The 21,308-nt window shown below is 41.1% G+C and overlaps 2 long non-coding RNA genes across 7 annotated transcripts in view; one reads left to right on the top strand and one right to left on the bottom strand.

Moving 5' to 3' along the window:
• LOC130175866 (uncharacterized) overlaps positions 1-21,308 on the top strand; it is a 52,617-nt gene that overhangs the window by 2,939 nt on the left and 28,370 nt on the right. Inside the window, exons 1-2 of one of the 6 annotated variants that reach the window (XR_008828790.1) lie at positions 6,736-8,813; positions 14,795-14,848. The exons of 2 other annotated variants lie outside the window; for them this stretch is intronic. This is a non-coding gene — a long non-coding RNA (uncharacterized LOC130175866). Of the gene's footprint in view, positions 1-6,735; positions 8,814-14,794; positions 14,849-21,308 lie in introns of those variants that run through there. 3 more of the 6 variants (XR_008828793.1, XR_008828791.1, XR_008828795.1) reach the window with 3 other exon arrangements.
• Positions 320-11,452, bottom strand: LOC130175868 (uncharacterized). Its single transcript, XR_008828798.1, has 3 exons — positions 11,322-11,452; positions 9,665-9,697; positions 320-1,792 (listed from the first exon to the last, which is right to left on the bottom strand). It is a non-coding gene; the product is annotated as an uncharacterized LOC130175868 (long non-coding RNA).

Raw genomic sequence — 21,308 nt, forward strand, 5'->3', positions numbered from 1 at the left:
ACTGATCTGTGGTTTAAAACTCCACACTGAGCTATTGAAAACATCTTTCACGCAAAGTAATTAGCAGGTTTCCTGTTGTAATTTGAGACACACCTCCTGAATTGTCAGTTGTTCGATCAGTAAATGAACCGAGATGGAACAGCGCTCTGATGACTGTAAAACATGTCTCTTATAAGGCTGCACCTCAGAGTTAAAGGTGGCTGCTGCAAAGTAACATCAGCTCATATTATCATAGATTGGCAGGCTGGTTATGTCCTCTCCATGTACTATTTCCATTTGTTCTTGATTACATACTGGATTCAGAAAGTATTCAGACCTCTTCACTTTTTACATACTTTATTGTGTTGTAGATTTAATCATAAATGGATAAAAAACCAACAAACTTAAATTTTTTACTTGCAAAAGTATTCTGACCCTTTGCAGTGGCACTCCACATTGTGATCAAGTGCATCTTATTTGCTTTAAAGATGGAGGAAGCCACTCCGGAGAAATACTGTTGTTATTTGAACTCAACAGCAGCAAAACAAATACACCCTTCCCTTCAGTGCTCCTTCAGAAACTCAACCCCTCTAATTCATGGACGTACATTGTCAAGGTAACGGCATTGTGGAAATCCAGATCGTCTTTGCTGAAGCAAAATAAACTGTGTAATATAATATGTCATTACAACAACAAACGACATGCACACAAACACAACATTCAAAGCACAATGGAATAAAATTACCAGAGGTTAATTGCCTAGAAAACAAGAGTGACAGAGATATTATCTGGCATAGGATTTCAACGTATGCATCCAACCAAATAAATCCATTGTGCTGGCAAACTTGAATTTTCATGGCTAGAAAACCATTTGCACATTGTGCGGACAGAGCAAAACAACCAGACAACAAACTGTCGCTACAGTTGCAAGGACGCAACAGTTTCCAATGAACAGCACACTAGCTGCAGACAGTGATACTAACAACTCTTCTAAAAGCTAACATCACATCAACAACACATTTTCTCAAACTAGACAATAAGTCGAACATTCGTGGGCAAGTAATTTTACGTTACTAGACACACAAATGTGATACCGTTACATGCTTGCTAAGTAACCAGTTGGGATTAGCTATCACAAACTTTACCAACGGGACAAAAGTTTTTAAAGTTTTGACTGGCTTCGTCAGTCTCTTTACCAGCCCTCTCTGTGTGCCTGTCATTCAGGGTGTGGGCCAGTCACAGCAGATAAGTCCATAAGTGAATTTCTATCCCAGTTCAACCATTCCTTCTCCACGATTGGAAAGTCACACGAGCAAGGCTCTTTGCCCTTGCCTGATCATGGCACTTCCTTTTCAACTTGTATTCCTCTGACCTTCTCCTCTTTGGCTGTTCCTTGGCCATGACTCCTTCTTGACATTGCAAGTAAGTTGTGGAGTATACGCCGCCGTCACGTCACCATCCGTCACTGGTCTGCAGTTCCGATCAATCCCATTCAAAACTCCATACGGTCTGATGGTGACAGACGGTAGACTGCTCCTTCGTCTTCCCCTGATGATCCTTAAATTGGCACTATCCGTTAGCATGTACCAGATCTACAGTCTTTTGCTCCTACTTCCCACTTTTCCCATCTCTTCTTCTTTCCCTTGTCCTGTGTTCGAGCATGAACACCCCCTGTTGCTGATTGGCTGGAATAGTTGCTCTGAGCCACTCGTTTATTTCCCGTTTAAAGAGCCAAAGCTGTGTTGGAACACCAAAATTGTTTTTTTGGCACATGTACACAGTGGACAGCGAATGGACCATGAGGAGATTTTGGCTGAAATGGACAAAAAGTGTATTAGATTAGAATCACATACTCTACCTTTAATCTTCCTATAGATGTTTAATTTAATTGATTAGACCCACTGTAGAAAGGCATGCACCCATATACATAGGGTCCCATGTTAATTGATTAGACCCACTGTAGAAAGGCATGCACCCATATACATAGGGTCCCACAATTCACACTGAATCTCAGGGTAAAAACCAGGAAGTCTGAGGAATTCGCTGTTGACTTCCACAATAAAATTGCTGCAAGGCATAGATGGGCAAGGGTATAAAACCATTTCTAAAGCTCTGAATGTTCCCAGGAGCACAGTGGCCTCAATAATTGTGAAATGGAAGAAGTTTGGAACCACCATAACTCTTCATAGGGTTGGCCGTCCGACCAAACCAAGTAAGAAGGGCCAACAATCACTCTAACAGAGCTTCAGAAGTCCTCTGCAGAGATGGGAGAACCTGCCAGAGGGACAACCATCTCAGCAGCACTCCATCAATCAGGCTTTAATGGTAGAGTGGCAAGACAGAAGCCACTTTGAATAAAAGGCATTTGACAGCCCACTTGGAGTTTGCCAAACAGTATTTAATGCACTCTGAGCACAAGGAAAAAGATTCTCTGGGCTGATGAGACAAAAATTGAAGTCTTTTGGCAGAACTCCAAGCACTATGTCTGGTAAACACCTGGCACTGCACATCACCTGGCTAATAACATTCCTGTGGTGAACCATGGTGGTGGCAGCATCAATTTATGGGGGCAATCTCTGCGTTAGAGACAGAGAAACGGTAAGAGTTGAGGGAAGATGGATGCAGCCAAATACAGAGAGGTCCTTGAACCTGGTCCAGAGCGCATACAACCTGAGACTAGGGCAACAGGTCACCTTTCAGCATGGCAATAACTTGAAGCATACAGCCAAGAAAACACTGATGGCATCGCAACAAGTCTGTGACTGTCCTTGAGTGGCCCAGCAAAAGCCCAGGCTTAAACCCGATGGAACATCTGTGGAGAGACCTGAGGAAGTTTACAGAGGCTTCCCATGCAATCTGACTGAGCTTGAGAGGATCTGCCAGGAAGAAGGGGATAAACTGCCCAAATACAGGTGTGCAAAGCTTGTAGAGACTTACCCCGGAAGACTAGAGGCTACAATTGCTTCTAAAGGAGGCCTCTACAAATCCTGAGTAAAGGGTCTGAATACGTATGTAAATGAGAGATTTAAACTTTAGATTTTTAATAAATGTATAAAATTGTCTAAAACCCTGTCTTCACTTTATTGTGCTGGATGGTTTAGAGTAGATTGATGAGCAAAGTGGCAATTTTACCCAATTTAAATGAAATCTTCTCCCTGTCTTTTTTCATGTATTAAATTTAATTCAATTGATCTATTCATTTTGCAAATAGATAATTGGCCACTGCAGAAAACAGAAAAAAAAAGACACATTTGTTTGCCAAATATGTTTTAATGTGTTTTTGTGTCATTTAAAAAAAAAAAAAGTATCCTAATAGCTTTAAAAAGGAAAAAGGAAAAATGTTAAGCAAACAAATCATTAGCTTAAATAACAACTTTTAGATTTAACATAAACAGAGTGTAATAAGTGTGGCTCTTACTATTTTAATACTTTAATTACTTACATTACATACTAAAATTACTTAATTTTTCACAAAATAAAATGATGGCATTTCAAGCTACCAATCTAACACTTTCTGTATGAAAACCCCAAGTGATACATTACATTATTCAAGAAATTGGTGTGGGGTTTATGAAGAAGCCGTGGGAAAGGTAGTGGCAGGTCCACCCAACACATCACCGTGAACTGAACTAATTGAAGATTATGGTGGGGAGTATGCCATGCCTCTGCCAGCAGATAATCCCTCATCAGCTGCCGTCTGGACTCAGAATGAGGAGTACATTTCATGGAGGGACTCCCCCCATGGAGCTGCAGAAACTGAGAGGCAGCCCTCTTTAATTACTAGCCTCACTAACAGCACTCAGAGCTGGTGGAGTACAGAGACCGGGGCGGGACAGCGGACTGAGGTTCTGGGAGTCTTATGGGGTGGGGGGTGGTTGAGGGAATGCCTAACCCCCTAACTGTGGAAAACAGGAACAATGAGATTTTGTTTAGACTGAAGGCTCTGCAGCTTTGCCTCAGTTGCCATTGTCTCCCGGGCTTTTTCTTAAGCCCTCGCAGGTTACAAATCCAGACGCATATTGAGTCATTCATGCATCTGTCAATGACAGGGTGAAGCCCACGTAGGGACTCCTGCTGGGAATTTAATGAACATGTTTTCCTAAGGAGGTAGCTCTGAAATTTAGCAGACTAGCACGAGGGAGAATGTGAGAAAGTTAGCGACAGCCAAGAGTTTGAGGTCCGCTGCCAGTTTTGGTTTACAGACTTGTTTGATTTCATGCAGCATTTTAGGGGGTGTATTGTCAGTCAGGTTGGTGGTCTGGGCACCAAAAAACTACTGAGATCAAACATTGCCTTCATGTCATTCACCCCCAATGCACAATGCTCAATTTACTGATTAATACATTCTTTTTGCAAAAAAAATGTAGTTGCATTTTCTCAATCCAAAGCAAATGAAGGCCTCCACAACAAATTTGGAGTATACAGAGTAGAAATGAGGTCCAAACACCAGTGAGAATGGTCTCTTTGTGCAAAGTGGCCTTATTCAGAGGGTGGAGGGTGAGCGTGGAGAACTTCAGCAAAGCATTCTGTTTACAAATAAGCATGGCTTAGTGTGCAAAGAGCCTCCAGACAGTCTTAGGTCAAGGAGCATTCAAGCAAAACATCTCACCACAGTCAGAGGCGACCTCATCGCTTTACCCCATAGCTGGAATTCACATGCTTATGGACGATGGTAAACTCCATTGAATTTGAGAGAAGGCAATGAGACAAGTAAGTCGTAATCCTTAATCTAAATATCAAGTGGTTTTGCATTTGCAAACATGTTGTGTCTGGACTCTTGATCAAGCAGCATAAGAGATTCATTGTGTGAAGCAGAGTATAGAAACAGGGTAAGGATCTGTGCATTCAGGGTCCGTCACACAATTGTCGAGTGACTTTAGATCAAAAATAAAAAAAATTAGCTTTTCCACTCGTGTGGTGCTGGGGTGGGCGGAGACCATGAGCAGCTGTCCTGGGCAGAAAAACAAATCTCCCATTATCACAAGGTCAGTATTGATTTGTGCTTCTGGCATAATATTTGCAAATATTATCTTTTATAAATAAATAAATACAGTGATGTAAATCCTATATATCATTGCATGGAGGAAAAATATGTCAAAACTTGTCAGATCAGTTTTGACTTTTTTAAAAATACACTATGATAAATCGTACAGCACAGCAAACAAGTAACACAATTATTTATGCAAGTCCTGAAAACCAGGACATAACCAAAACAAAAGGAGTTTGCATTCCTTTTGCATTCAGAACATGGGCATGAGGTCTTCCTTGTGGAAACACAAAACCATATCATGCCTTCAAGTGCTGTAAACTGTGGCCTTTTTCTCTCCTTAAGCTGCCTCAGGAAATTCCCTTATGAAGCAGCATGAAAGCTCTGCCCGACGTACACAACACTGACAAACATGCCCACTGATGAAACAAAGCTAAATACAGCTGAATCTAATGCGACTGCTCTGATCCAGTGGTCAGCATGTAATTAATCAGAGCAGTGAGGTTGAGCAGAAGTCTCTCCTGAACAGTGTAACATCAAGTCGACAGAAATGATTTGATTTAACAGGCAGAATCATAGTTGTGTCTTTGTCCTTGAGTCTGTGTCTGGAGCTGCCAGACAGGGTGGGTGTTGAGGGCAAAAACTTCTTCCAGAGACTTTCTGTGTGGAGCCCGTGTCAGCGGTCCGAACATACACTCTGGCCAACTACACTTCTGCAGACCATCAACAGAGCTGACAATCTCATCTCATGACATCAAGATTCAAATTGTTTTGAAAGAGCCATAACTTAACTTACAATTAAAAAAACAGCATTAAGTTCTTGATGCTGTTAAAATAGCTCTTTGTGAGGTGCATTATATTGCACACACACACCCACAGATTTTTTTTTTGCAGGTGCTGGGCATGCAATTCGAAAAATGAAAAATACTTGTCACTCTTGTTCACAATTGTTTTTTTACTTCACAAGGACATTACTGACGCTTCAACCACACAGGATCCTCTTCAGGCGTTATTCTTGCTCCCTTATTTATGGCCAAACACAGCAGATCTGATGTCACACAGCCACACAATTAGGCGTGCAACTAATGATTATTTTTATTATTTAAATAATTATCATTTATTTATTCGTTTGGTCTTTAAATATTGGAAAACTCAATAAACAACTAAGCAGCTGGACCTGGAGAATATTTGGAATTATATTTGGTTAACAAAAATGACTTTAATGATTAATTGTTTATCAAATCTATGCATTTTAATTTTCTGTTGACTGTTTCGGATCTCACACAAAAATGAAGCTTGATTTTATTGAAAACAACACTTAATGTTAGTCTACGCTGAATGAAAGAATAAGAGCTACTTTTTTAATCTGCTGTTTTATATCGATATGAATGAGCAATTCTGCCATATCTACCGTACAGTATTAGAGGCAAACCCTCGAAACCTCCAACACCCCACAGTGCATTGCAGCCACGAGTTACGGTGCATTAAGTGGTAGACACATCCCTCTGTTCACGAGAAGTTGGCTATACTAATATGCCCGTATTCTGACCCTCAGTGAGAACAACAAGTTCATACCCCTCATCCAGGAAATGTAGAATATCCGAACAGCAAAAGAGACAAATCAGGCAAACATCAAAACAATGAAACTGGGACAAATTCTGTAAAATTTGTCGATACAGCAAAGGAAGACTGTACAAAACACTGAAATATTACAAAAAGGCCTGAAACTGGACCATTTGTCCCACTGCGTTTAAATGGAACTCACCAAATATCATTAAGTGGAAGGAAGTTCATTCTGATAACAGTCAGAAATCCCTGACGTGTTACGTCATTTCCTTTGGCATAAGCCCATGGTGCCTAACTCTTGCCCTGAGCACGCCGCTCTGTGAACCCGATCACCCCTCCCAGTAATCCTCGCTCTCCTAACTGTGGTGATTTTGTCACATGAACTGCAGAGCCTGAAAGCTGTGCACGCACAGCCTGTCGAGGACACGTCACAAACGACGGTCACACTCATGCACGGCTAATCTCATTACCCTTGTCTCCATGCAGTATGGGGTCAACAGGGTTGTGCTGCTTGTGCCACCGCGGTGCACCGGGATCAAAACGATCATGAATTTCGGTGAGGCTTCACAGAAACATGAGTCACCTCAGTATGAGAGGTGGTTCGTATTAATAGCGGCTATCAAGAGGCCTAAGTTGCCTGCAGCCTCAGAGCAAAACATGTTGCTGGGTAAAAGTTGTTTGTGTGTCCCTGGATGAAAAGTCAGTGCAGCCTGTGTATAGTGTCTGTCAAGTCTGGTATTTTAGAGCAGTTTGTACAACAGGTGCAACTTAAGATACAGTGAGAGTTATTCTGAGTGATAGCTCAAATCACCATTAAAACATCTCCAAGGCCACTCGGTCTGTCTGAAGGGTTGCAGAGTGAGTAACTTGACTGCTTAAGTGCACTATGCACAGAGGACACTTGGTGCTTGACTGCTGAGCTCACAAATGTGATTGTGTTTATACCAAACATCCGCTCAGAAACACCTGCAATACAACTCACCAAATTTGATGAAAACGAATAAACTGTATTTTCTGCAGCTGTAATGCAACTGCTTGCATACTGCACACAAAGCCTTCACTCAGGTTCCACAATGCATGTACAAACCAGGGCGTCTATCTGGCAATATACAGCAGGTATTCAAAAGTAGAACGATTTAAAGCAAAAAAAAAAAAAGAAAAAAAAAAAAACTGGTGCTCACAATAATTGCTCTGCAATCTGTCACATTTTGCATCGATCACAGGGCGGTGGCCACAGCTGTTTGACAACATGATGTAACACTAATAAGCCTTTATCACAAGTGCAGTAGTTGATGAGGTGACTTTGCATTACCAAAAACTTTTCTGACCAAATTTAACCTTTCTGACTTTTTAATTCCTGTGAAGTAAATAAATGTACTGGAATCCCTCTTCAGCTAAAGTGTGTATTAAGATATACATCACCAGATGGTTCATGTTTCCTCTACTGCTTTACATAAATTCCCCTTCATTTTGAGTATGTTGTGCTGATTAAGTATGACAGTGATGATTTTTCTGCATTAACCATAAATATCAAAGTAAATGAACTTCAGGCCCAGCTCATGGAGCAAATTCTACAAAACATCCCTGCATGAGGCCCTGTAGGTCATGTCCTAACCTCTTCAATAGAGCAGATATGTGGTATTGATCAGTTCCCATAGCATCAAATATTGACTCATAATATGAAGCTGAAACTCTGCAGTCATTGTTCCCCAGCAGCAAAACGCTCTGAAGCCACATGCGCACCAGGACCTGAATTCCCCACAGAAAACAATTATCAAAAACGAAACGAGGCCAAATAAATATTTTGGTTCCCCACAAACGTTACCAGTCAAAACCCTTGTTGGCTGTGATAATAAGTTGCAGTCCAGCCCTTATGCACAGTGTGGTGAGTCAGACTCGCCATGCAGCCGTGCGGAGATATTGGGGACAGCCTGCGCAGCGGATGAAACAGATGAAAAGCTTTCGCTGGGATGTGAATAATCCCGTCCTCGCGACAGTCGTCGGACCACCTCGTAGATTATAACTCGGCTGAGGATCACTTTCTAGGCTGTTTGAATTAAATGAAGAGCAGCGGCGGCGGCGGTGACACGCACGCAGTTCTTCAGTCGACCTTCTTCCTGGACACTTTGCGAAGCGCCAAAACAACACGAAGCAGCTGCAGCCGGAGAGGAAGCCTCAACATGCAGCTTTTTCCTCGGTTTCCACTCCTGCCTGTTGCACTGTGGACGCTGAGGAGGAGACTTTCATCTGACAAGCAACAAGCACATGGTGCGTTGTTATGGTGAGTCCACTGCAACTTTTCTTTGTCCCTACGACAAGTATTTCACATATGACTGATTCTGAATATCCCATCAAAAAGTGAAGTTAAAATCTTAAATAAATGTACGTTTTTATACTATAGGAGCCATTATCATATTCTTAGAATATTTATAGTGGGACTTGAAGTGTGGCCTTTGTGCACAGTAGAGACTGTACGTTGATTTTTGTCTTTAAGGTAGTTTTTTTTAACTTGTGTTAAAGTTGCTTAAAAGCCAGTTAAATCTCTCTGCATATCACTGACATGAGGTTAGATTATCCTATTTAATATTATGATAATGACTTTGAGATTTTATAATTTATACTAGTACTATAAACTAAATGTTGCACTTGTGCTGTGGTGGAGAGTTTATTCCTGTTGTGGTTCTTTTAGTTAATTTCCTGTATTTGTGCACAGTGCCCCTTGTTGGAAGATGTCATATGACTGAAGGTTCAGTGTCATGAGAAGAAAAACAAAAAACAAACAAACAAAGGTTTAGTTTAACTACATCACACCCAATAGTGTGAAGATTCAGTGTAGTTTGTGCAGCTGATGAGTGCAAACACGAACAAAACTACAGCACAGATTAATTGAAGTCATTCAGCACCATAGTTATCAGTTTAAAATCTTAAAAGCCACATGTAATTTTGTAATGATACCGGATAATGCGATGATGAGGGATGTTGCAGTGTCAAGAAAACAGAAAATTGTAAGTACAGTGTTTCAGAACGTTCATGCATCATTAAGAAGTGAGGCAAAGGTGCAGCATTAAGTTTAAAAGTACATAAAAGGTGTTGTGCGGGAACTCTTCAGAAATATACATAAATATAACTTACTGAGTTGAAATGAGACTGCAAGGTCAGACCGACCTATAGAGGAAGAACACTTGATAAGAAATTATTAAAACCATAAAACATCAAAGTAATAATTGTCAAAATACAGCACACAGTACACATTAAAGTTACGTTAATGTGTGTTAGGATAATACTTTAGTGCCTTGAGATGCATTATCTTGTGTGAATCAATAGGTGCAATAAATTGAAGTATAGTGTGTGTATATATATATATATATATATATAAAAAGAGAGTCACTTGTCAAAAAAAAAATCTCTGACATTAGTTGTTGATCTATAAAATGAAACTGCAACTTATTTATTTTATATTTTCTGCAGCTTGTTATGCATTGTTATTGTTGTTGTAAATTACCCCTGTGTGAGGCAAAAAACATATACAATATACATAAACACTATCACTGAAATCAATCTAATGAGACCTTTCTAAGACCTCTCGCCGATGTCCTCGCATAACCGGACTACACTGCTTTAACAGTGTCTGTGGAATTCAGAAACAGCTGGAAATCTCTCATTTCAGCATGACAACATCTTTTATGCTGCACATTTTCAAGTCGATTAAAGATGAGTGAGGGATTTTCGTCAGAGCGAAACTGAACAACAAACTTCTGAGTAAAACTGCACATTAGAGCTGGTGATAACTACAGCAAAGCTTTTGTCGACAAATCATCTTTTAAAAAGTTGAAACAACCCCCCACTTGTCATTCAGCTTCATGCAGGACCCTGCAGTGCTGAAAACAGTTTTTGCAGCCAGTGCCACAGCGATGCTCAAATTTCTGTCACCTTTTGAAAAGAGTCCTTTAACCCTTGTGTGGTTCTGAAGGCTTTTGACTGGTTTCTATCCTCGTCTTTATGGATTTACCTGGATTTTCAGTTTCCTGCAACAACATGAGAGCTTGTATAATATGATACGGCCTGCTTATTCTGCCTACACGTCCATGCCTCTGTCCAGACGTGTGTGTGTGTGTGCGTGTGTGCATATCCCGTTCTGTATTCTCTTCTCCAGTTCTTTATTGCTTGTAGAGCTCATCAGTTAATAGCTGTGTGTAGTGCGGAGCTCACTGGATGCACATTGGGTGAATCATTAATTATATTACAGCAGCTATTAAAAGATTTCTGAGTATAATCTGATGAGTAAGCAGCGTCTCAGGATTGACAGTGAAGAGATAATGGTTTAGTCTGACAGTAAAATAACTAACACTGTGATAATAACTTTCATGCAGTAGTTTGTGGTGAATACATATTGTTTTGTTCCTTAATGTGCTTCCTCGATCTCCTCATTTTCACTGATCGTTCTTTTGATCTAATATAATATCTGCTGCATATCACTGATGAAATACAAAACAGCTGCACAAATATTTACTGTCAGTGGTAGCAGCACAATTATGAGCGCATAAAAAGCTCCCGGCAAAAGCATACAGAAGGCTTTTATCTTTTCTATGTAACCTAATGCTTAATGTTTGCTTAGTGCAAGATCTAATTTTACTCTGAGACTTAATGAGTGGATATTTACAAAGGGAGCTGCACTCCTGCAACACAAGCTTATATCATGATGTGCTGATGCACATGAGCAAGCTGCACGATAATATTTTCTTGTTGTAAAAAGATTGTATTATTTTGTGACACTTATCGATGTACTTACTGCTGTAGTTCATTGGTTTTCGGCATATTGTTTTAAAGCATCTGAAGTCTTTTGTTGGTGGTGAACAAATAACGACAAACGCGTTTGAGCGTCTTGTACTTGGCTGTGCCGCAGCAGACTGTTGACTGTCATCCTGCAGTGGGAAGAAGGAACAGGTGAACATTATCAGGCAGCTGAGCCAGACAAGCCAATAAACCAGCCTCAGGACACTGCTGACTGATGCAAAACTTGCCTGTAGTCCTCCCTCATTCCTCCACTGTGCTGCTGCTGCACTGAAAACTGAGTATAAGCTAAAAAAAACACTGTTTGTACCATAGTTGTGGTGCAAGCAGTTAGTGTACAGCACAGAGTACAGTATATGTAAAATGGCACTTAACCAGCTCGGCTTTTTCTCATTTGGCTTTTTTTCTTGTGAAGAATTGATGTGTGTGGTTTCCCCCTGTGACTTTGAAAACGTCTTCTTAAAGTAGTGCATGTTTTTATCTGTGTCTGTGTTTGGGGCTTTTATGTGCATGACCTAATTCCACAGTGAGCAAAGAATCTGCAGTGATGGCTGCGTGGTCATGTGTATGTGTATGCTTGTGTGTGTGTGTGTGTGTGTGTGTGTGTGTGAGTGATCGAGTGTGCACACATTCTCCTCCCTCCCCCATTGCTTCCTTGTAAAGCCGACAGAGAGCACACTAAGTTCATCTAAGGACAGGGAAATGCTTTTCTTTCCAGTGTGAATCATTTTGGAAAAATGAGCCTCTGGACTGAATTGCCCTAGCAATTTGGCATGTTTCTCCATTCTGCTTCATTGTCTATTTTGGCTGAACTTGCAGTTCTTCATTTCACTGCCAAGAAAACTTCAGGTCCTATACAACAGGCAAAGCCAGTTTCTGAGTCAACCGCGGCCTGTAAGCAAATAAAATAAATCTCTGCAGAATACGGCCATAGCTTCCTGTTTAGCTGTGAATTCCAAAGAGAAAAGAGTGAGCCATGTCTGTACTGTAAATCCAGTGTTCCCCACTCCTAGAAACAGTGTGGAAAATCCCCTTCTGTTAAGCTTTACGCCTACAAATAAAATTGTGCAGGGTACATGACACTAGCCCACTTGTTATAGATGTTTTTTAATATATTTACATTAATACCCTTCCTCTTTTTAAAAGCCATTTTTAAAAAAAAAGGTATCTGCACTCGCACTTGGAGAACAAAACTCTGCAGTGCAGTGAAAAGAAAGTGTGAGTGGGAGCGGTTTTGGGATGTAGACAAGAAGGAAGGGAGGGAGATGGAGGGGGGCGAGTTTTTTAATTTTGCAGTCAGTCAGCCCCCTTATAATTCTGCTGGTTCCCCCATCAGAGGGGAGAGGGGAGAGGGAGTGGCCTGTGTTGAGGTTTGGGTGAACCAGTGGTGGTGGGCTGTGGCAGCCGGCAGCTGGGCTCTCGCTTCCTATGTCCTCCAGCTCCAGCCTGAATTATGAAGGCTGGGGAATGGCACCCAGCCTAATTACAATGACTGATTGCCCGTCCGTTGGCATTTCTCAGACGGTGATTGTCGTGTGTGTAGGATACGAGTGGAAGGAGGAGGGCCATTTCTCATTGGCCTTCCCCTTCCTTTCTTTGCATGAGAACAGCCAGAGATTGAGATGTGATTGGTTGGAGAGAAAAGAGATGTTTCATGATTTGGCAAGGCAGAAATGGTGAAAAGCCAGAGACAGGTGATGTTGCACTGATGGTGCATTGTAGCCTATTGAGTCTTTGGCTAAAAATCCATAAAAAAAGAAAGAAAAAAAGCTGTGTGTTACACCACAAAAGACGCATTAAATGTTATTTTTGCTGTCGTTTAGAAATACTTTAATACCTGTAATCCTTTCAAAATGTTTTTGATGCTGATAATATATAATCATATCTTGCGATGAAAGAGGAAACCTCCACTGATCCTTAAACGTGTCAAATCTTCAACCTGTTGACTTCTTACTGTGTATCTTAAGGGTTTTCTTCATCTATTCCATCGGCTTTGTAAAAATGGAAATAAAAAAAAAAAGGAGAAAGAAGAGGTCTTGAATTGGCCATTTGTATGTCAGCAGAGCACTCAGAGGTGTGATGTGTGTGTTAAGTGGGAGCTGGTTTGAGTTGGTCTGCCCTGCTTTGTCCACTGCTTTGGCTTTTGTTCCTCCAGTAATGAATTGTGGAAGCCTTGGCTTCAGCCGGAGTGTCTCATAGCAACTGAAAAGAGAGAGGGAGAGCTGGTAAATGGAGGAAAGGGCCAGGGGAGATCATGTGTTTCTTTAAAAAGGGCAACACAGACCAGACCATCGTTTGGGCATTTCATGAAGACGAAAAAATTCAACTGGACAATTGGATCTCGTAACTGACACATAATTATTTATTACCATTTATTTCAAATGACAGCGTTTTCGGGCCGGAGGTAGCAGCATGTGCTCCCTGAAATATTTCTGATTTTTGAAAGATTTATTTTATGACTCCCTAGACTGCATATATAATGTAATGCAATAATGGAGTGAAGTGATGAGACCATAACATTAAAAAAACAAACAGGAAATGCACAGACGCAGACAGTCTGGTGTGATGACAGAGACCGTCCTTTGAATGAAACGTCAGTCCAGCCTCTGTGATCAGTCCGTCCCTTCACCTGTCGCTGCGACTCTTCAAGTTAAGTATCTTGAATATCTAGTGGCACTGTTGATTAACTGAAATCTAGTACCACTCTGTGCTCGCAGCAGCTCTCAGGTCAACTGCCGACTCTCGCCTGAACCTGTGAACCTGTGTGTGTGTGTGTGTGTGTGTGTGTGTGTGTGTGTGTGTGTGTGTGTGTGTGTGTGTGTGTGTGTGTGTGTGTGTGTGTGTGTGTGTGTGTGTGTGCGCGTGTGTGTGCGCACACGTGCGTGTGTGCGTACATGTAGAGAGTGTTCACATTCTCATTTGTGTGAATGCACACGAGCACATTTGAGTATGTGTGTGTGTGTTCACACCGGGACAGTTCTTTATTAACTGGCGGCCAGTGCTGAAGCCCGGCCATGTTTGCCCTGTGACCCAGACACTACCTGTCTGCTGCCATGGTTACAGGGACAGAGCAGGTTTAGTGGCCTGACTCCAGGGATTACTTTCCCTGGTCTTAACAATCAGGCCTGTGCCCCAGTGGCTGTAAAATGGACCAAACTGCACCCTAACAGTTAAAGGAGCTCTGCAGTTTGCCCTGGTGGCCTTTAAAACTGTCCTAAGTGCTGTGTAAGGGATTAGACCTGTACAACGTAATTGCTCTGGTGTCAGTGGCTGTCCCTTTGTGATTTGGTTCACTTGTAGTGATAAGCTCTCATAAATGAAAGAGCTCATGGCGCACACTGGATTCCGGTCTGAGGTGCTTGAGCTAAAACACATGTTGAATCCATTTTCTTTGTCTTTGAGAGCTAAAGATTTTGTCACCAACTACAATTATAAATATTTCACCGTCACTGACTATATTTCTTCTTTCAGTTTACCCAGCAGATCAATGAATAGCGAGAAAACAGAGGCCCTGAAACAATCACTGTGAGTACATTCTATACACAGAACTTGAACCCAATAACCTGAGCATCTGTGAAATATAAGAGTCGAGCATTCAATTCTAGTTTTTTAAAAACCTATAAATTAGCATCTTTGCTGTGTAGTGTGTATAAGAGCGATTTGTTTCATCTGTTTAGTAACTGAGATGATGAAACGATTGAATTACTGATTGTGCACACTATAGACAAAATAACAGAAGCTCTATTTTGTAATAACATTACGACATAATGCAATGAAAGGCATTTATTTTATTGCATTACAGTATATTTGACAGATGCTAATTTAATTCTGTTCAACATTTATATATGTTCTACATCACGCATCTGCTGTGTAACATGACGCTGACATTACACGTGAGCGATGGTTCACTGTGCAAATGTCTGCACGAGCTGATCTACTTATTGAGGCCTGGCTATTACACAGTGGCAGTTCTCAGTCTCTCTCCCGTCGCACCTTCATTCCAACTAGTTCCAGATCAGACTGTAACTACAAGAGAAGATTAGAATAAAGTGCACAGGTCGTTCTTCCTCCTTCTTTCCGTGTCAGTGACCTTGGAAATGATTGAAAATGGTGGACGGGCTTGATTTGCTGCCCACCCCAAGAAGCTGGTCTTGTCTGGCTGACCAGATTGGTGGTGACATTTTTATTGCCATTCACTGACTGTTCGTTGTTATTTATGTTGTCTTTGATTTAGTGACCGAACGTTTGGGTTAAATACCCCACATGGCTGCCATGCCGAAGGCTCTGGAGCTAGCTGGTGCATTGAGGGTCAGTATACTCTGGCCTAGATTTTTGGTGACTTAGCAGAATCACAAAGACCTCTCTTTTTCTCTCCAGTGACTTGCAGTCTTACAGGTGTCCACCAGATGCTGCAGGCTGCCTGCGCTGTCCCTTGCATGTCGTCCAGTGGAAGATGTAATATCCACTTTGGAGCAAAAGGGTTGGAACTGTTTCCATGGTGTTTGGATTAAATGTAATTTAGTTGTGCATCATAGAAAATAAGTCTCATTTTGGGCTATTAAGTAGCTTTGATGATACATCTTTTACAGAGAATGGACTGAGGGCAGTGTGACTGAAGACGTGTATTTAATTCCATTCGTTTAATTCAAGTATTTGGAGGGATGATGAAAGACGAAGTTTGATAATAAAACATTATAATATGTCAGTTATTACCACTTTAACCACAGCTTTCAAATTATAGTCATGCATCAAAAGCTGTAGGACTCTCTTGGAAGCAAATTCAATATTGGTGTAATGAAACACGGTGAAATGAAGAGCTGTAAATACAGTATGCATGTGGAAATTTCATTCTCCTAACAATATATTATGTATCTCATGTAAACCTGTGCTAGCTAAGAGGGAATGAGGCTCTGTATCTCATGCTGAGCCGAGCAACTTCACAGTTAACTTTGTGAACAAAGCCGGCCCCGCCACAAGGCATGCTGGGAAGTTTGGCTGCTGGCGAAAGTGCCTGCCAACGTCCAGAGAACGGCTCTGAAAATCTTGCAAGGGCTGAAAATGAAGTTTGAAAGTAGAAATAAGAGTAGCAACAAAGCAGAGAGCTCTCACAGCTGTAGACTCAGCCTTCTCTTAAAGAGATATCACCAAAACATTCCTCAGTCATGGACAAGGGGACTGGGGCTGTTCAAGCGTACTGTAGATCAACAAATCAGAGCTTTAGTCAATTTGCTTTTGGATCAACATTTAAGATATGTTCAGATTTTGTTTTTGCTGACGTGCCCTGATTTGATGAAATGTCTCATTTTGGCAGAATCAATTACCACGTTTTTTAAACTGTAAATATACTGTAGCTTTAAAATTCTATAAGGAGAGAATATAAGGGAGAAACAAGAGAAAAGAGCTCAGATGTGTTTGTTTGATTAACTGCAATATCAGCAAAGACTAATATCAATTTACTGCAATAATTCATACAGGTTTTTAGAAGTTTTGGTTTCAGAGTTGGAACTCTGCTAATGAAGGGGTGTGTAACTGGGTTGTTAATTAACACTAATGATTATAAAGTAAAGTGGTTGTTTTTTTTTTTGTTGTTTTTTTTGTTGTCAGGACTTCGATTATTTTCCAGGTTATGTGATTAAACCATGACTTTACTTTAGCACTCAGCAACAAAAAAAAAAAACAGTGATCGAAAGCACAGTGGTGACAGGTGTTTTGTATATTGATGAAATAGAGAAAAAAATCAATACCATGTTTCTTAAATTGTGTTTTCAATATCTATTGTTAGAATTTCCACTTTTCATTTAGTATATCTAGAAGTTAGTGAGCAGAGAGAGGCTTCATCGTCTTGCTCAAGGGCATTTGACATTCGCTGTTGCAGGAATTAAACCTATTACCTCCTGGCTGACTCTACACAGGGAGATACGCACTAAATTCACAATTTTTACATTTCAGGGGGTTTGTGTGGCTTGCTCGCGGCTATGTCCACATTAGTTTTTGATATGAAAATAATGAGTATTATTCGTTTCTAATTTAAATTTCTAATTTGAATTTCATTTTCATTTTGATACTGAGCACAACCCTGCAGCATGGTAGTGCAGTGTGAGCCTGGCAGTGCCGATCCGAAGACTGTTATTGGTGGTGGTGGTGGTCAGCTTTGCACTGTGGAAGCAGCCGAAGCACAGCACAGTGGCAGGCAGCCTGGAGGGTCCTGAGCCTTCACTTCACAGTTCCCTGTTTGGCTCTCACACATTGTGCCATTCAGAGCCCAGACCGTATATTCACCCTGCTCTGGGCACCCCACCATTGTGAGAGTGAGCTCACTTGAAAAGCCTTCAGGATTTTTTGGTGCGAGCAAGTCAGCGCTATTTGCATTTGTTCCAGTCTCGAAGATTTTACAGGTCAATTGAGACAGGCGGATATCGAAACATGCCAAAGAGAGTTTTCCTCTTCATCACCATCTTCATCATCCTCTTGTCTTTGTTTGTTTCACCCGGTCTCCGTCTCTATTTTCCCCAAATTTTGCTAGCGTATCCATCTGCTTTCTGTAAGAAATAGTCTGATCACACAGATCCAGGAGAATATGATCATGTACTGGTGAGTGTGTCATGAGATGAAGATTAAATGAAGATAGAAAATAGAATAGAGAATTTTCTTTTTAAAGCACTGATTTGCCACAAAGGGATGCAATTAAACTTTAGACAATCTGTCCTAATACGTACTGTTATGAATTTAAGCCCTATTGCCTTACTTTCTATCTCGGACAAGCATGCCTCCATATCTCTCTATCCTTCTCCCTGTCTGTTGACTAGGGGCAGAAATATCTTTGTTGGCATCTAGGGTAGCAACAGGGGATCAGATAGAGAAGAGAGGAGTAAGTGCCAGCCTTTCATTCCTGGCCTCCTGGCAGGCAGACTGCAGGCGGGCCGGGCATGGGTTAGGCCAGAGCCAGCAAACCAAGACAGTGCTCAGACAAAAACACCTAATCACTTTAATTATCCTAAGCCTACCTTGTTGGGCTTTGCCATCAGGTTTGCTTGCCTTTGTGTGTGTGTGTGTGTGTGTGTGTGTGTGTGAGAGAGAGGGAGAGAGAGAGAGATGGTGGGATAAACACCCAGCAGAATCTGTACATTCAGAAGTCTGCATTTTACATGTATAAATATAAAACACCAACAACAATTGCACCAAATCGAGCAGAACTAGGCAGATGTCCACTGATAGTTAACATTCAAAAGAGAGCACTCAAATTTTTTAAGCACCTTAAACCCAGCCCCCCCCCCCTCCATTCCACAGACCTCCAATCCCAAGAGCTGAGCCCAGAAAAGAGTCCCCTATGCCAGTTGGTGCTCAGACTAAGTTCCCCTTCTCAAACACACTCTGACCAGTCCCACAACAACACTGCTTTCCAAACACCAATCAGTGTAAAGGAAGTTGTAACACAATGTAAAGAAAGCTATTTGAAACACTGGACAGAAGAAACTAAAAGCCATAGATCAGAATGTTATCTGTCCCTAAACAGAGATTATGATTGTAACAGAGGTTGAATATATCTTAACTGTCAGAGACAGAAAGCAGAGGCAGATCCTGACCAAGTGTAGAAGCTCAGTGACCACAAACTGGCAATTGAACAAGGATGACATAAAAAATCATGGCAACCAAAAAACAACAAAACATGTTGTCACTGTTCGACAGGTGAGGTTGAGGCAGATGCACTTATTACTAAAATATAAACCGTTCAGTGAAATGAGGAACATTTAATTTAACCAATTCAGTTCAAAATGAAAATAACTCCTAATTAGAAGGAGACAGCGCATATCTTACTGCCCAATATAACAACATGCCACAACCTGAGGGACAATGAATGACCTACACACAAAAACACACACACACACACACACACACACACACGCAAATAACATAAATAATTATGTTATTAATATAGGCTACATCAATCTTGGTGTTGTTGATTGTATTTTGCCAATTATTTTAATGCATCGGCAACATTGTTTTTTTAAAACTTTCATGTCCCAATAAAGCACCTTTGAATTTGAATTTGAAACTTAACACAAGAGAGAAAGAGAGAGAGAGAGCATTCTAGGGTGTCAAAGTCTGAGTGAAGTCTCAACTCTTCCTAATGGTTGAGATAATATGTCTATTTCCAGACATTTTACTGCATGACACACAGGTATTTCCTACTAGGTAATTCATGATGACATATAAAAGCCTAAATTGTGTATCCTTTAAAAATGACCCCTAGAATTAAGTGAAAAACTATTTTGACAGATATTATTGAAATTTTTAATTGTCAATTCCTTCAGGCAAATATGTTACCTTAATCAAGAGTATTACATTACATTACTTGAATAAAATATTAACTATCATGGCTAGAAATCACTAAGCACTAAGTTTTCAATCTGAAAACATATCAAAAATACTCTTTGATATGTTTTTTGATTTTTGACCACCATGGGGCAGAAAGACCTTTGAATAAACTCATAGCAGTGAGAAGTTATAGTGTCATGTTGTCATGACTAATGTGCTGTGGCTAGCGCATTAGTAAAATACTGCTTATACATAGCTAGCATAATAAAGCATCATGGGAATCCCTTTAAAATCCTCTCTTGCTCCCCCTTGAATGTAAGTCTAATATTCATTTGTGTTTTAACACTGTTCTCCTGAGAAAAATATGCTTCTTTGGTTATTTATTTTTTTATTATATTAATATATCTGAGCTCTCTGCCACGAATCCTGCTGGGCAGGTGATATTAGAATACAGTTAGCTTATGTTAGCTCCTTTACTGGGAGTGGGAGAAAAACTTGACTGTTAAGGTTTTGGTTCTTTATATATAATGTGTTTGGCTAAGGTCGCTTGCTAGCTAACATTAACTGATTAGCTATCAATCATGTTTATTAATGCATCCCTACACTGACCTCCCTGTAAGCAAACTCTGCACTTATGTCTTCCATTTTCCTACATTTGAATGTTAACGACTCTCAGCTCAGTGCAAGTGTTTCAGCAGCTTCAGCCTTATGTGGAGTTAACGTGACTGGCAGCGTGGGGGGTGTTGTCCATCTGTCCACTGGTGAAAATGGCCATATGACTTGGTGCTCTGGCAGGATAGGAATCTGTCTGGCTTGAGAGTCAAGATGTCCTGGTCAGTGGGAGGAGGCCGCTTAAAGGATGTGACGTCTTCTCAGCAGACGGGATGTCAGTGGGAGTCACCTCATCTCGCAGGGGAGAGAGGTGGCACCAGGATAGAGTGGACACTTTCAGCGTTTAGCTTATCCAGAGATTGATAGATGACAGGCAAAACAGAGACAGTATAAGGGTCAAAGCAGCAGCATCAAGATAATAGTGTAGCAGACAGTGGCAGAGGCATCTATGAGGGAACATATTGATGCTGAATATGGTTTTAAATGTAATTTTTTCACCTCGATCTTTCACATGATCAGTTGGCACCATTTTTAGCTGGTAAAACTGATTAAGTGATGCTTATGCTTGATTGTTTAACCTGTTAGGGGAGATAGTTTGGTATTAAAAAAGTAGGTTAAGCCTTTCTAACCCAATAATCCTTAGTTAACATCAGGTAGGTTTTTCATGCTTTCCTGTCCTTGTCTAAACTTTCTGGCACTACTTGTGGCAATTCATGTTTTCCCAAGCTGGTTAAAACAAACACCGAAGATTATTTGAAAATAATATTTGACCCTGATCCACATGTTAGACAGTAGATGGGGCTCTATTTGTGATCCCACTATGGGGTCACCAGTCTCCATATCCTCTTAGCAAACCTTGTGGCCCCTCCTCCCTATGTATGAACCTGGCAGAACCAGGACGGCTTGGTTTTCCTTTTCCGTGCCCCCTCCCCCCACCAGACACAGTGATGGCACTCAGTGCCAGAGACACCCCTCCCTTCCCCTCACCAACACTCTTCTCTCCTCTCCTCCCTCCCTTCCCTCTCCGCCGCAGGCAGACCCAGGCATGGGATCTCCA

The sequence above is a fragment of the Seriola aureovittata genome, chromosome 10 (assembly GCF_021018895.1).
Source record: "Seriola aureovittata isolate HTS-2021-v1 ecotype China chromosome 10, ASM2101889v1, whole genome shotgun sequence".
NCBI lineage: Eukaryota > Metazoa > Chordata > Actinopteri > Carangiformes > Carangidae > Seriola > Seriola aureovittata.